The sequence below is a fragment of the Microtus oregoni genome, unplaced genomic scaffold (assembly GCF_018167655.1).
Source record: "Microtus oregoni isolate MIOR12 unplaced genomic scaffold, Mior012 000014F_ref0000157, whole genome shotgun sequence".
NCBI classification, from domain to species: Eukaryota; Metazoa; Chordata; class Mammalia; order Rodentia; family Cricetidae; genus Microtus; species Microtus oregoni.
In genome coordinates, this window is record NW_024543073.1 from 41,401,619 (window position 1) to 41,419,119 (window position 17,501).

Sequence of the window (17,501 nt, forward strand, 5' to 3'; positions counted from 1 at the left end):
CTCAAAGACCTCGGGTATTACTCTCGTCTTCCTGTGTGTCTCTGTCTAAATCCTTAGTAAACTCACTAACTGTGGTTCAGTCTGGCTAATCACATCTGTGGTGTAGTTCTGGATCCAGCTTGTCCTCGGAGGAGATGAGAAAACTCAGGCTGCTGGTGGCAGTGATGAGCAGGGTCTTCCTGCCACCACTGATTCCTTTTCAGTCTGAATGAAGAAAGGCAGATCCACCGAGATGAGCTAAACATCTGTTCTATTCATGACTTACATTAATCCATGAACCCTTCATCCCCTGAAACTAACTACTCATCGGAAGCAATGATGCTCACTAATGAACTATGTTCCTGAAAAGGTCACTCTCAGATCAACAGAACACCATCAGCTGGGCAAGGGCGAGGAATGTAAACCCTGTGCTCCCAGCATGTTCGTTAGGGATACAGGGGACAGAACACTCATTTTCCACTCTCTGGTCTCAGCCTGGCCTGTGGCAAAAGCAAAGAAGTGATTTTGGATGAGAGTTAAAGGCAGGACAACGGGGACTCAAAATTAGTCCTGAAGGGTTCAGAATCTGATCCAGTGTGGCCCTGGGCAGGGGTGCAGCAGTCTTTCCTGGGAACTTGGTGGCAAGGTGTGGACTCAGCACTCGCAGGACTCACTGAGCAAGATCGTACCTCTCCTTGGCATGCCCATGGTACTGCCATCTTTTCTATCATCTGGGAGGTTTAGAGAGGTCAGCCTTGCCCCTCTGCTTCCTTAATTCAAGGACCAGTGCCTGGGGTTCAGTTCGTGAGTATAAATCACATATGCAGCACATTGCACTGGAGCCCTTTTGTCTGTGAGAAAAACACTCTCCTTTCCAACCTGCTAGAAGCACAGAGCTGAACAATCACACCCCTCCCTAGGTGGAAACATCAGTGCTCCACAGACCTCCCAGGAAGGCACATGGAACTTCGCTCAGATAGAAAAGTCCCCACTCACCAGAGTGGAATCAACAATGAGGGCAAGGGCTCAGAGTGGCTGAAGTGGAAGTGTGAGAACCCTGTAAAAGCCACGAGTCAGTGGCCCACTTGTAATCGCAGTGTTCCTGGGGCAAGCTGGCTGACTAAACAGTCAAATCCACCTGCTCTGGGTTCAACCGAAGGAGAAAAACACCCAACATCTCCTTCAGGCCTCCACACACATGTGAGAATGTGCATAAAAACACACAATACATACACATATGAAAGTATACCACAGCTATGTGGAAAAAGAAAGATGATGATGGTGATGATGATGATGATGATGATGATGATGATGATGATGGTGATGATGATGATGGTGGTGGTGGTGGTGGTGGTGGTGGTGATGATGATGATGGTGGTGATGATGATGGTGGTGATGGTGATGATGGTGATGATGATGATGATGATGATGATGATGGTGATGATGATGATGGTGATGATGATGATGATGATGGTGATGATGATGATGGTGGTGGTGGTGGTGGTGGTGATGATGATGATGATGATGATGATGATGATGGTGGTGGTGGTGGTGATGATGATGATGGTGGTGATGATGATGGTGGTGGTGGTGATGATGATGATGATGGTGGTGGTGATGGTGGTGGTGGTGGTGGTGGTGGTGGTGGTGGTGGTGATGATGATGATGGTGGTGGTGATGATGATGGTGGTGATGATGATGGTGGTATCAATGGCCTGGGAAAGGTACCATGGTTATGGAAGGCAGACCTAAACAGGCAGCCAGCGTCAGCAGGCAGACCAAGGCCACTCCTGCTCCTGGAGATTGTTTCCCTCCTGCATGCCATGAACTGTCCCTTACGGTAACACCCTGGAGTTACAGATCCACATTTTCCTTTCCCTTGCTGATGGTGACAGGTCCCACTGGCCAAGGATATTAAAAGAGCCGATAGGGCACTTGGCTCATTCGCCTGCTTCAAGTCTGACTTCAGCACTCTTCCCTCTAACCAGCAGCTCCTAACACTCTCATTCCATGCTAAAACCCCAGGGGAAAAGAATCATGGAAAAACTGAGGAAGGGGGCATTTTATTTTATTTAAGCATTTCCCTAACACCTTTTAAAAATATAGCTTCATTCCTTTTCTGAAAGATTTCCAGTATTCCCCACCTCTAAACTTGCCATAGTTAATGATGTCATAAGCAAACAAAGTGACAAAACAGTTAATTCCTCCAGATAGCAGAACCCTCTCAAAAAATTAAACTGGGTTCCAGAGGAGAACTGGGGGAGACTCCCCAGCCTCTCTGGACCTGCAGAAGGTGGGCAATGCCAAGGTAAGGTCACTACTTCAGGCAGGCTTAGGAGGCACTTGCGGTCCCTGTATCACATTTACCCACCAGACTTGCCCTGTTAAGAATATGAACTGTGGACTGGAGGGTGTCTCAGTGTTAAGAGCACAGGCTGCTTCTCCAGAAGGCCCAGGCTCAATTCCCAGCACTCACATGTCAGCTCACAACTGTGTAACTTCAGTTCCAGGGGGATCTGACACCCTCATACAGACCCACATGCAAGTGAGATATCAATACAGATAAAATAAAATAAATAAATCTTTTTCTCGCTTCTTAAAAATATTTTATTTAATTTTTTAAATTTATTTTATATACCTGCCAGTTTCCCTTCCTCCAGGTCTTTCCTCCCACCTCGCGTCTGCTCTCCCCCTATCCACTCCTCCTCCATCTCCACTCAGAAAGGGTAAGGCCCTCCATAGGAGTTAGCAAAGCATGGCCTATCAAATTGAGGTAGGACCAAGTTCCTCCCTCCTGTATCAAGGCTGAGCAAGACATCCCACCATAGAAAATAAGTTCCAAAAAACCAGCTCATGTATCAGGGTCAGGTCCTGGTCCCACTGCTAGGAATCCTACAAACAGACAAAGCTATACTACTGTCACCCACATGCAGGGTATCTCGGTGGGTCCCATGCAGGCTTTCTAACTGTCAATCTAGAGTCTGTAAGCTCCCACGAGCTCAGGACAGCTGTCTTCATGGTTTTCCCAAAGATTATCTTGACTCTTGACCCCTGTTGCTCATATAATCCCTCTTCCCTCTTTTCAACTGGACTCATGGATCTCGGCCCAGGGCTTGACTGTGTGGATCTCTGCGTCTGCTTCTGTCAGTTACTGGATGAAGGTTCTATGGTGACAATTAGAGTAGTCTCCAATGTGATTACAGGAGGCACCCTCTCCACTATTGTTTAGTCTTAGCTGGGGTCATCCTTGTGGATTCCTAGGAGCTTCCCTAGCTCCAAGTTTTTCCCTAACCCTATAATGGCCCCCTCTATCAAGATATCTCTTTCATTGCTCTCCCTCCCCATCCCTCCCCCAACTTGATCATCCTAATCTCTCATGTTCCCATTCCCCCATCCCCTCCCCTATAACCCCTTTGCCCCCAATTTACCCAGGAGATTTCATCTATTTCCCCTTCCCAGGGAGACCCATGTGTCCCTCTTAGTTTCCTTCTTGCTACCTAGCTTCTCTGGGGCTGTGGATTGTAGCTTGGTTATCATTTGCTTTACATCTAATATCCACTTATGAGTGAGTATATATTGTATTTGTCTTTCTGGGTCTGGGTTACCTCCCTCAGGATGATTTTTTTTCTAGTTCCGTTCATTTGCCTGCAAATTTCGTGATGTCATTTTTTATCACTGAGTAATATTCTGTTGTGTATATGTACCACATTTTCTTTATCCATTCTTTGGTTGAGGGACATCTAGGATGTTTCCAGGTTCTGGCTATGACAAATAATGCTGCTACGAGCAGGTATCCTTGTGGTATGATTGAGCACCCTTTTGATATATGCCCAAGAGTGGTATCACTGGGTCTTGAGGTAGATAGATTCCCAATTTTCTGAGACACCGCCATACTGATTTCCAAAGTGGTTATACAAGTTTTCACTCCCACCAGCAGTGGAGGAGTGTTTTCCTTACTCCACATCCTTTCCAACATAGGCTGTCATTAGTGTTTTTGATCTTAGCCTTTCTGATAGGTGTAAGATGGTTATCACGGAGTCATTGTGATTTTCATTTTCCTTATAGTTAAGGATGTTGAATAATTCTTTAAGTTTATCTCAGCCATTTGCGATTCTTCTGTTGAGAATTCTCCATTTAACCCTGTACCCCATTTTTTAATTGGATTATTTGATGTCAAGCTTTTTGAGTTCTTTATATATTTTGGAGATCAGACTTCTGTCAGATGTGGAGTTGGTGATGATCTTTACCCATTCTATAGGCTGCTTTTTTGTCTTATTGAAGGTGTTCTTTACCTTACAGAAGCAAAAATAAATAAATCTTAAAATAAACAAGAAAAAATTTTTTTTAATTTATTTATTATGTATACAGTATTCTCAGTATTGTCTGCATGTGTTCCTACAGTCCAGAAGAGGGCACCAGATCTCACTACAGATGGCTGTGAGCCACCATGTGGTTGCTGGGAATTGAACTCAGGACCTTTGGAAGAGCAGGCAGTGCTCTTAACCGCTGAGCCATCTCTCCAGCCCCAAACAAGAAAATTTTTAAAAAGAGAGGTGTAATAGTGCACGCCTTTAATCTCATCTTGGGAGGCAGAAACAAGAGGATCTCTATGAGTTTGAGGCCAACCTGGTCTACAAAGGAGTTCCAAAACAGTTCCAGGACTATGCAGGGAAACCCTGTCTTGAAAAATAAATAAAAAAGAATATAAACTGTCCACTATGAAAATCAACATGGCAGTTACTCAGAAAATCGAGAATCTGTCTACCTCAAGACTCGGTTATACTATTCTTGGACATGTACCCAAAGGATACTCCATCATATCACAAGGACACTTGCACAACCATGTTCATTGCTGCTTTATTCATAATAGCCAGAAAGTGGAAACAATCTGGATATTCCTCAGCTGAAGAATTGATAAAGAAAATGTGGTACATTTATACAATAAAGTATTACTCAGTTGTAAAATTCAATGACAACATGAAATTTGCAGACAAATTGATTGAACTAGGAAAAAAATTATCCTAAGTGAGGTAACCCAGGCCCAGAAAGACAAAGGTATGTGCTCACTCATAAGTGGATATTAGCTGATAAGTAAAGGATAATCATGTTATGGTCCACAGGCTCAAAGAAGCTAAGTCACAAAGAGGGTTCGAGGGTGAACACAAGGAACTCCCTGAGAAGATTCCACAGGTGGACGGGGGATGGATAGGAATGTGAACAGGGGGAATCAGGTAGGGGTGAGGAGAGAGACTACTGGGAAAGACAACTGGAGTTGTGTTGGGGGTGTGTATTTGGGGGTAAGATAGGAACCTAGTGCAATGAGAACTCCCTAGAATTTATTAGGGTAAGCTTAGCTAAGAATCCTAGTAATGGAGGATCCAGAGACTGAACTGGCCATCTTCTATAACCAGGCAAATCTTCCAGTGGAAGGATTTTGGAATGCCAACCCAGCTACAAAACTTTTTGGCCCTTGGCTTTAGAAAATGAGAGAGCAGTCTGAAAAGTGCCAACTAGTCCAAGTGTTTGAATCTGAGTTCAACCCCAGCACCTACCTGAAAGCCCAGCATGATAGAGCCCTCTATGATCCCAGTGCTTAGCAGAAGTGAGTGGAGGTAGGTGGATTCCTGAAACTCATTGCCTGGCCAACGTAGCCAAATAGATGAATTCCAGGTTCAGTGAGAGATCCTGCCTCAAAAAATAAGTTGGAGAGAGATCAGGAAAAACACTTGATATTGACCTCTGTCTAAACCGCACACACACACACACACACACACACACGTATATACCACACACACATGCACATGTACATGTATACACACTATGCACACATACAGACACACCACACACATCCACACGAACATACAGCACACACATATATGCACATGTCCATACAGCACACACACATGTACATATACCACACACACAAAAACAAAAATAGGAGACCTGAACTAGCACACTTGCTCTGTCTTATTCCATGACTCTGGCTGGATCATGGGGAGGTAACGGAGGTCTCCATTGTTTACCATGTAGCTCTTCACAGATTGTTTGAACTTCCTCAGAACAAGGTCACTAGATTTCTCTGAAAGGATGACCCAAGAGAGCAAACAGTGCCTTCCATGTCCTGATTTCAGAAACCCACACCAGCTGTTCTGCTGGTTTTGGGTCATTCTGCATGAACACATAGCAAATGGAAGGAGAATGAAATCCACGTTTTCAGGTGAAGAATACCAAAAACTTTGTATGTGTAGCATAAATATCCTAAAGACACCACAATCCACTTCCCAAGCACAAATTGTCCTTCCATCCCACACAATTCCATTCATGGAAAGCGAGTATGGGGACCCCAAACTTGTATCTAGGTACTGATGCCTCGGCACAGTCTCTATTGAACTGATGACCCCTGAACTAAGTAGCGAGTCACCTGCCCCTCTGTTCACCCCATCAGATAAGGCTGTTGTCACTGTGTTCTAAGTGGGGGAGACTTAGTTCTTAGTCGGGGAGACTCTGAGCCACCACAGCACTTACTCCACTGGGCCATAAGTCAAAGCCATCCTTTCCTTAATAAAAAACAAAACAGCCCTGGGGCTGGCTATCTGACTTGATTCTGCCCTCTGTGTCACTTCCACAAGGCTAATCTTGTTCTCACCCAATTCTACAGAAAGAAACACAAAGGGTTAGAGTACAACCATGGAAACCAAGTGCAATATACAAAGTAGATGTGGGGCCTTGACAGACAGAAGGCCTGGGTGGTTCACTGATATCAGGGACACTGGGAACAAGAAAGGTGAACCTAGGAAACCATCTTCTGGAAGGGAAAGCAGGGCATGCCTCTCCAAGCCAGGCCTGCATTGTCTCGCTAATTAAAGTCATTAAATGAAATGTATTATCAAAGCAACAAGTTTGGTAAGTATTCGACTGCTTACAACATGCCAGGTACCACTGTAAGTGCTGCTTCAAAACCAATCCAGAGACTGTGTAGGTAGTGTCTTAGTGTCATAGATTCCATACCATCCTCATCTCCAGTGTTTGATGCCAATGGGGAGACCAGATACTCCCTTCCCCTTCTCCAGGCTGTGATAGAAGTATATTTATTTATTTATTTATTTATTTATTTATTTATTATTTGTTTTTTTGAGACAGAGTTTCTTTATGTGGTCCTGGTTGTCCTAAAACTCATTCTGTAGAACAGGCTGGTCTCAAACTCAGAGATCTACTTGTCTCTGCCTCCCAAGTGTTAGGATTAAAGGTATGCACTACCACCACTCAGTAGGATAGAGGTATTTTTTTTTTTGATAGAAGAATCTTAACCACTGTTATGAGCCAGTATCCTGCCAATCCCAGAAATAAGTTATTAGCAAGGGCCTTCAAATTTTGATGTTTGGCTACTATAGGAAAAGCAGCAGCATCTGGGTTTGGACCTAGGCCACCTGCAGTATGGGAGTGAGAAGCCAGGTCAGACCACTCTTAGCTGAGAGGGATAAATGCCGCTTCAGCTACAGACTCTGTAAAGAGTAATTACAGGAAGCCCTTATGGAATGGGAGCTTCCCTGGAGGCTCTGGCAATGTTTCTGAGGCAGTAGCATAGCCTTGGTCCCAAGGGTGGCAAGTTCATGGCCATGTTTGGCTCCCATTCTACATAGTCTTGCAGCTCACAGTCAGTGTGGAAGACAGCCTTGTCACTTGTCCACTGTGGTGAAGTCTGGTTGGAGGAAGGGCTATCTCGTGAAGCCAGGTGTCTTGGCCCACAGGGAAGTGTGCCAGCTGCTGAATAATGGTCATTCTTGCTCTAGACCAAGAAATAGAGAAGGAAGCACAGTCTGTCCTTGGATGCATTGTGGATAAATCTGAGTCTTTTCAACTTAGCTACTGAAAAAACAAATTAGAGAAAGTTCTTCCTGGACTGATAAAAGTTACCATGTCTAAGCAGTTGGGACCCCCAAAATCCAGCAGAATTAGAAAGTTTTTCAGTTGCTAATACACTGTCAGGAAGCCCCTAAGCGAAGAAGGCAAGAAGCCCAAGACCAAAATGCCCAAATCGGTATCTGTTACTCCAGGTTCCCTGCAACACAAATGCCAACATATTCTCTGAAGAAACAATGCACATACAAAGACAAGGAGGAGCTTGTGGAGTAGGTTAAACTTCAGGCCTAGAGACTGAAGGAAGCCAAAGAAAAATGTCAGGAACAGATTGCCAAGGGATGTAGGCTGTGTTCACTGAAAGTTTCTACTTCTGAGTCCAGTCAAAAATGAGTCTTGAATGGTAAGAAATAAATGACCAGACCTTGAAAAAGAAAGAATTGCATAGATCATCAACATTTATCTTAACTGTAGACAGTATGCCCAGTCGCACATGCTGCTGCCTCTATGCCTACTCACCATGACAGGCTGTATCCTTTCTGAAGTTGTGAGCTAAAATAAACCCTACTTTAAGTTGCTTCTTACCAGGAGTTTGGGTTTGGTCACAGAAGTAAAAGAAGTAATGAATACACGGCACTTTTACCTGTATCTCATAAAGACACATTTGTACTCTGTATTGCAGAGAGGAATAGGCAGGCAGATATTGTACAATGGCATCAATGGCTTGCTTTGTCCTGAGTTAACACTTGCTCCACCCAGGTGACTCCTAGAAGGATGCAGGAACAACAGTAGCAGCACCTAACCATACTCAGTGTTCCTGGAAGTACCTGGGACTTAGCTGTCAGACAGAAGATAATGAGGAAGAAGTACAGGAGATGGAAGGAAAGAGACACTGACACCATGAATACCAGGACCAAGACTGAACTCTGTAATGACTGTTGTAACTGGGGTGCCCTGCAGCCGGCTGGCTTGAGATGAGACTGAAGGCAGTTTTCTGCTTCCTTCCTCTTCTCCTGCTGCTAGCCTTCTGAGTGAAGTATAGCTTAAAGATTCAACCCTCTGCTACCCGAAGTTGTGAGTGACAGGTGACACTAGTGTTCCAGTAACACCACCAACCTCCCTCCTCTGCTCCAGGGCTGAATCCACTCCATGCAGCTCTCAGAGTGGTCCCTGATCTGGTCTCATGGTGTTTATTCGACCTCTGAGTACCCGGTGCTTTGGCAGCACGCTGTCTGCTCAAGAGGAATGATAAATGAATGAGTCACTCACAGTAGAGAGCTAGGAGGAGCATAAAATAAGACACTGGAAAACATTAAGTCTTTGTTTAGTGTGGAAATGCCTCCTCATGACAAACCCAGGAAAAACAGAATTCAGCAGCTGTACAGCCAATAGCAAGAGAACTAAGGGGGTGGGGAATGGGGAGGTGATTCACAGGGATGACCAATCAGGAGCACTGAGTGCAGGCTTAGAGACACCTCATCTGCTGGGGAGAAGTCCCTGCTGGAGTGCTTCTGCCCTGCCTACACTCAAGAGGGTTGTGTAGTTCAGAGATAAAGCTTGGCTCCCACCCAGGAGTGCTGGAGACGTCTTGCAGCCCTCTCCTATGCCTCACCTCTTGCAGAGAGAAATAGGTGCCCATTCCCACCCAAATCTCAACAAGAGGGAGGGGCAGTAATGTGACCGACCTTGCCTGCCACATGGCAAGAGCATCCTCAAGCCTCTAGCTGCCCTTCCAACACAGTTCATAGCCTTGGGCCTGCACCACTGAAGCCAGGGGCGAAAAAGAGAGCATGGACTAGGGAACTGTGGTATAAAATGTGCGAGGATAAAGCTTCATCCTCCTGTACCCAGAAAATAAAGTGAAAAGAATAGTCAGCCTGTAACCTCAGCACATGGGAGGGAGAGGCAGGAGGATCCTCAGGAGTTCAAGATCAAGGTCACCCTGGGTTATATAAAACCCTGTTGGAAAAAATACAAGACACAAAACTAATATGTAATAGCATCCATAGGTAAATATGTAATTTTAGAATGCATGGATATACATGTAGAAGAGAACATGGAGGAAATCAAACTGCTAGTACAGGAAGTTGTGATCTTAGAAACACAACTGGGCATGATGGCACATGCCTGAATTCCAAACCTTGAAGCAGTAAGATCTTAAGGTCAATGACTGCCTGGGCTACATAATAAGACTCTGTCTAAAAAAATAAATAAGATACAAAAGGTTGGAGCATCAAGATGGCTCAGCGAGTGGAAGAGCCTGTCCCAAGCCTGGGGACTTGAACTGTATCCCGAAGGTGTTTGTGGTAGAAGAGAGAGCCAAGTCTTGCAATCTGTCCTCTGACCTCTACACTCACTCTGGGTATACACACACACACACACACACACACACACACACGAGAGAGAGAGAGAGAGAGAGAGAGAGAGAGAGAGAGAGAGAGAGAATAAATAAATGTATTCATTCTGGCATCTTTTTGTATAAAACTTGGATTACTTTGACAGTGGTCAGATTTCCTTTCCTTTTCAGGTACATAAGCTTTAAATTCCATTCTTGATAAATGTCTTAGTTAGGGTTTCTATTGCTGTCAAGAGACACGTGACCACAGCAACTCTTATAAGGAAAATGTTTCTCTTTGGGACTGACTTGTTCAGAGATTTAGTCCATTATCACCCTGGTGGAGAGCATGATTGCACACAGGTAGACATGGTGCTGGACAAGGAGCAGAGAGTTTTACAATTGAATCAGTAGGCAGCAGGAAGAGAGAAAGCCACTGGGCCTGGCTTGGATATTTGAAACCCCAAAGCCCAACCCCAGAAATGCATTTCATCCAGCAAGAACACACCTACTCCAACAAGGCCACATGGCCTAATTCTTTCAAATAATTCCACTGCCTATGAGCTTATGGAGCCTATTTTCATTCCAACCACCACAATAAATAAAACCCTGTAAGATTTTTTTTAAACCTTCACTATTCATCCCACAAACACAGAGAATGTCTATAACCAAAATTATGGTAGATTTTAAGAATACATAAATGAGTAAGGGACCCTGACTCCAAAGACTTGTTAGTCTGCTAGAAAACAAACACGTGTATTGATAATTGTGGTAGAATGTTGGTGTCCCACGTAAGAGGGAGACAACTGCCCCCAAGAGTTGCAGAAATATTTCTTGGTAAGTATGGTGAAAGCAGGTCTCACATAACTGTGTCCCTGACGGCCCCACCAATATTCTTGTCCTAGAATGGGGCTTCTCAGCACCACTGCGGATGCAGTAGATAATTCCTCATTAGGATGGGGGAAGTGGCTTCCCTAGCCATTTCTCACAGCCGGAAAAGCCTCCAGAAATTAGCAACCCCTTGAAAGCAGTAAATTACCCTGGCAGAACCACTGCCCCAGTAGGTTAGGCCTTCTGCAGTCCAGCCTTTGCCTGGACAAGGTTGAGCTCCTACCCTTGGAGCTGGTGTGAGAACATGAGCTTCATCCATCAAGTCACAAGTTAGTTCAACACAACACCTAACCCAGAGGAAGCAATTGATACATGCATCCACTGGCATCAGTGCCCACCTGGAGAGGAAATCAGCTCATGAAATAAAATACCTATGGTCACACAATAGGGATCCCTCCTTAGATCTGTATAATTCCAAAACCTCAGATCCAGGTCACATTGGATTCCATCATCCACCAAGCAATGTGCAGAGGGCATCTAGTTCCACACCTACAGGATGGGCATCTCCTCCTACCAGGATGATCCAGACAGGACAGCCCGACCACAAAAAATACAACCCATCAATCCATCATGGCCAAGTCCTAAAGTCAGGGTGGAGTGGCAATGAAGGGCTCCCATGACCAGAAGGAAAACCAGGGTCTCATCATCTCTGATTCTTCCACGGGGTGTACATCCTTGGGGTACACATCCCTCTCTACAAGCCTGGAAAGGAGAGGACCTTATCTACACTGATTTTTTTCAGGGCCTTGAGTGTGAGAAGTACTGAGAAACAGAGACTACAAAGATAGGCTAATGGATGATAGACAAGCAGCTCAGGTTTACAGGAAGAACAATCTTGAAGAAGACAGAAACCCACGACTGAGACATAAAATTAGCACACCCACACAGAACGAGGATGTGACTTGGGATCCTGAATTTGTGCAATCCTGGAGAAAACTGGTCCCAGACAGAGAGCCTTCCAGTCAAGTGCCACAAGTGTGGCCAACTACCACAGAGCTGCGAGACGCATGTCACAGCCACTGATGTCCCTGACTGCTGGGCCAGGCTCTGGTGTCTTTGAGGTCTCCTAAATGCAGCCAATGTCAGCAGCTTTAGTGAGTGGCATTTTGTTCTCTGGACCCACAAAGATTTGAGTACTGTGGCAGAAGGTGACTCCTTTTTCCTTCCCTCATGGCCCGTGAGGCTAATCATAAAATACTCTCTGTTTCAAGTCTATAGGAGAAAATGCTCCTAAATCCATTAAGTTGCTACTGCATGCATCCCAAGACCAGAAAAAAAAGGTGCAGGATTGATGGATGGACCTGTCATATTTATGGTTGATAGCTGAGTGACTAATGGGCTTTGCAGTTCATAACACAATGCTCACTTCACTCTCCTCGTCCAGCTTGGGGTGATGTATAGGCATGGATACGGGCACTGCACTGCGATGATGCGGCAGTGATGGCGCTCTATCACCGTAGATTATCAACGGGTTTCCTGTGAGAAAGAATGTGCCAGGTTCCATGTAAAAGCAGGGTAGAGGGAGAACATTTGTGCCCAGCCACCTGAAATTCACAGCCTTCTTTCCTGAGGCCATCCCCCTGTTCCTGCTAGGGGTGCAGGTGGTTAGAGACAAGAAAGCTGGGTATCTTCCACCCCAGACTGTGGCTGCACCTTCCCTGAGCTATGCAATGGCTCCCCTTTGCTGTCTTTATTCATGCCCCATCTCTCTGATCCAGCTTCAACCGGCAGCCTCTCAATGGAGAAAGGAGGCACGTAAGACGTGGGAAGGATGTGAAGGAAACAAGGCTCAGAAAGTAGACTTTACAAGTGTACGGAAGCCCTGAAGGTCAGCCCGCTCTCTCTCTCGCTCTCGCTCTCGCTCTCCCTCTCCTTTCTCTCTAGGTCAGAGAAACAGTGACTGCTGTAGGGAAGATGCCCTCAGACAGACAAGCTCCAGCAAGTCATGAAGAGAGCTCCAGGGATGTCGTTTCCATTGCCTATGTTGGGGGTGAGCTTTGAGTCACCCACAACCTATTTTCCTGACATAACCCTAGCAAACTCTCTGGTTCATGAAGCCACACTCAAGTAAACTAGTTTCATTTGGTGCTCTATCAAGGGGGAATAGGCATTTGTTCCCATCTCTCTGGGGGAAAAAAATCACACATTATCATATCTGTAATCATTTCAGCCACAATAAGGCTGATGTTTCCAGGTTCTAGGAGCCATGCATGTGCAGACAAACCCTCAGGAGAAGTGCCTGAATGTTAAAGAGCCCCACATGACATAAGTGCAGTGTAGATTACATCATCCACATATGACTCAGCTAAGCTCGTGTGCACATGTGTGCTCACGTATGGCTCAGCTAAGCCCTTGCACACATGTGTGAGCCCTGTCATCTGTGTATGGCATAGTCATGTCAACCCCCTGTGCACATGTGCTAGGCAGCTTTTAAAAGCTGGACTCTCCCTCTCTCTCTCTCTCTCTCTCTCTCTCTCTCTCTCTCTCTCTCTCTCTGCACACTGACTTCCCAGGCCTGTACACGCGCCCTCTAATAAACCCCTAAGCGGGTTTGTTGCGTGATCCTCTGTGTTTCCTTCTCATTCACACCAGGTAATTTCAACATGGATTGAATGTAAAATGGCACCATAGGCTTAAGTGTATGAACTGTAGATGATACTATTATAGAAGACTGTGGAAAACTGAATTTTTGGGAGAGGTGGGAAAAGGGGCCTGAATGGAGTAGATTCCCATCAGTTAAGAGAAGAGAACATATGAGCAACCAAATAAATATTGCAGCCTCTAAAAAAAAATTGCAATAAAGAGGAAGGGAGGGATGGGGGATCAAGAAAAAGACAAGATTAGAATATGCTACTGTGCTGTGAGAAGGATCTAGGACTATTAAGAGAAAATTGGCATGAGATGAAAGCAAGTAGAGGGGATGGGTCTCACAGGTGGAGTGGACAGGGATGGCTCATCCATTGGCCAGGAAGGAAATAAAATAAGTAGACAGGTCCACCCCTCAATCAGTGGGATCTTCAGGATCCATGACATGACCCATGTGTCCCCTAAGTGGTTCTCATCTGTCCTTTTCCCCTCCTCCCCAACCTGTGGGTGCCTGACCTGGTGCCTCTGCCTGCTTTTCCTCACTGCCTCTTTAAGGAAAGAAAGGAGAGGAGGTGGGTTCAAGAGCGAGGCTCTAAGACAAACTGTCCTTCAGTGAGAGATTTATAAAAGAGTTATCAATGAAGCAGGCAGGCAGGCAGGCAGGCAGCACCATTTGGCAGGACTCCAAAGCAAGACAGGCTTCTGTTCTACCAGACAAAGCTAGGTATCCAGTTTTAAAGGGTTTAGAGGGATGGGACTGGAGAGATGGCTCCGCAGTTAAGAGCACTGATTGCTCTTTCCAAAGACCCAGGTTCAACTCCCAGCACCCACATGGCAGCTCACAACTGTCTATAACTCCAGTTTCAGGGGACTTGCCACTCACATAGACATACATGCAGGCAAACCAATGCACATGAAACAAAATAAGCAAATTAGGGACTGAGAGATGGCTCAGAGGTTAAGAGCACTGACTGTTCTTCCCGAGGTCCTGAGTTCAATTCCCAGCAACCACATGGTGGCTCACAACCATCTATGATAAAATCTAATGCCCTCTTCTGGCCTGCAGGGATACATGCATGCAGATGCTGTATACATAATTAATAAATAAATCTTTAAAAAAATAAGCAAATTATTTTTAAAAGAAAATGGTTTTAGAGGGGAAGAGGGGTCCTATACCACATGGCAGCAGCTTGATTGATAAATAGTCTATGGTATGGAACATCTGTGACTTAGACTTAGATGCTAAGAATCATGGAGTTGCTGGATAGTGGAGAGAAACTGGTTATTGCATGGTTGCCTCAGACACAGATGGCAGAGGCCTGGGGATTCAGCCTGAAGTAACTTTATCTGTGTGAGGTCAGGCTTACCTAGAAGGCCAGGTATCCTGGCCTGCCACTGTTGGTCTCCACCCTCAATGCTTCCATCCATACAACACTCCATTAAATAGCCAACCAAAGGTTCCCTATGCTCTCAGCAACCCTGGTGGAGCCTCAGAAAGGCAGCAGCATGGAGCCTGGACTGTCCGCACAGCTGCAGTCAGACACTCCACTATCCAAGGAGAATTTGCTCTCTGTATCCTCTCCCACTGCAGCTACCTCAGCTAGGCTGGAAATGAAAGTCACGTGTCCACCACAGGGCAGCCTTGATTGAGCAAGGAGGTTGGAGAACACTGGAAGTCTCTGAGTCCAAGTGAAGAAGAGGCCCTAAGTCTCTGAGGCCCTGGATCAGGGCATCCACCTGAGTAGAGCTAAGTAATGGGAACTGTGACCAAAAGGTAAAATGGTTGGCTAAGTGGAAGGTTGGACACGGGCTCCAAGTGCTTGGGTTAGTAGCCTGCTGCTCTTCATGAAATGGATGCATGCACACATCAAAGGGACATCAATGTTGGTCACTGCCATCATGATCCAATTGTCCACTGTGCTAGATGCTTTAAGTATTAACACATTTCATACAATAACTGTAACGGCAAAAACGAATGCAGACAGATTGTAAAAATATGTATATCTATAGCTTTAATGTAGAAGTAGACTTACAGAACCACCGTTCCTGCGGAGACCAGTAAAGCAGAAGCAGCGGCTGGGAGCACGCTTGCCAAATTTATAGGCAGACATTAGCCCGAGGCGAACACGCCCCCCAAGGGGCGGGACTTATCCCTACATCTCCCCTTTTTGTCTAAATAAGATAGAACCAAACCAAATACAACTATATACGATAACAACAAATAATAAATATAACAAACAATATTGAGAACAAAAGCTTTGCTAAACATTCTATCTCAAGGAATCCAAATAATGTAGAGAGTAACTACAATTATATAATCTTCAACTCTGTCAAAGATCTGAGAAGGGAATAAACATTATTCAACAAACGAGATATATCCAAAATGTGCAACAATTGACAGAGACAACTGACTACCTGGGCAATCACCCAAAGTCTCGTTTGCAACGTTGAGTCAACCAATTTTGGCTAAGGCCTAACATAACTGACATACCATTATTAAAGGCAAGGAACTTTTCAAAACTATCTTACCCTGTCTTGGCAGGATATGACAGTCCTGTTTTATCCATTGATGCACGCTCTGTATCTCTGTCAGTGGCTGAAGTATGGGCATTTCTTTGCCCAAAGGCCAGTTCTGCCAAATAGAAAGGCTCCAGGTGGAGTGTCTTTGGTGCTCAATGTTCTCTCGGGAATAGAGCGGTGTTGCCAGGAGCAATTGTGTCTCATTATCACGAAACTCTGAGTTAGATTAAAGGCCATTTTCTACAGCTCTTTGAAGAGGTCGAAGATTATCTATCTATACTGAGTATAATCTCTATATATCTAGAGAACCTGATTAGTCTAATTATAAATGACAAACTTAGATGACTATTTATCCATATAATTCTCAATATCTATCTAACTTAAAGACTAAGACAATAAACAACTGTGTAACAAATGAGGATAATGACCTCCAAATATAAACACTGTACAAATATACATTGCAATATGGCAAATATATATCAATACACAAACATTATATAAGTATCTTAATCAGAGGTAGAAATGTACACTGCAATATGGTAAATATATACAATATTTATATCAATACAATATATGTCAATACATAAAAAATGTTTTAAACAGAGATAGAAACATGCATGCATACAATAGTCAATATAATTTAACTTTGTATCAACATAAAGAATGGATACCAATATATTTGTCTAAAAGCAGTAACTCACAATTATAAATCTATTATCCCATCATTCCCTCTTTTTTTTTTTCCAAAATGATCCCTGAGCTTATAAAATTCCTCCCCCAACCTCCCAACCCCTAAATGATGTCCCTAAACCCAGGGGTAAACTTTACTGGGAGAGGGGACGTCGTCCTCTAGAATTACTTCCAGCTGTCATGGGGGCAACATTCTTTCTGGGGGATCCTGTGAAAGTAAAATGATGGTTAAATTTCAAGATCAATGTCTTTTAAAATTGCAAATAGTCTCTGAGTACTTTGTGGAGGTCTGGCCAGAATGTTGTACAAGATGTGCACCATTTCAGCTAACCAAGTTGGGATCATCTTGTGCAGCTGGTATCCAAAACAGGTCTTGTAGTAGAGCTATCAGTATCATGATGTCATATCAACCAGGTAGAGTTGTTGTTGTGGGGCCCCATCTTCTTCCTGGAAACTTCAAATGTCACTTCAGGAAAAACTCATTGTTCATTGAGAAAAACATAAACATTAATCATATAGACATATATAGACATATATATATATATTCTATGAAAGGCATGATAGATATATTCAATGAAAAGTATGAAAGATATGAAGAAAAGCAAAGATGTTTTCTAAACTTATATTTCTTTCTGTCCCATAT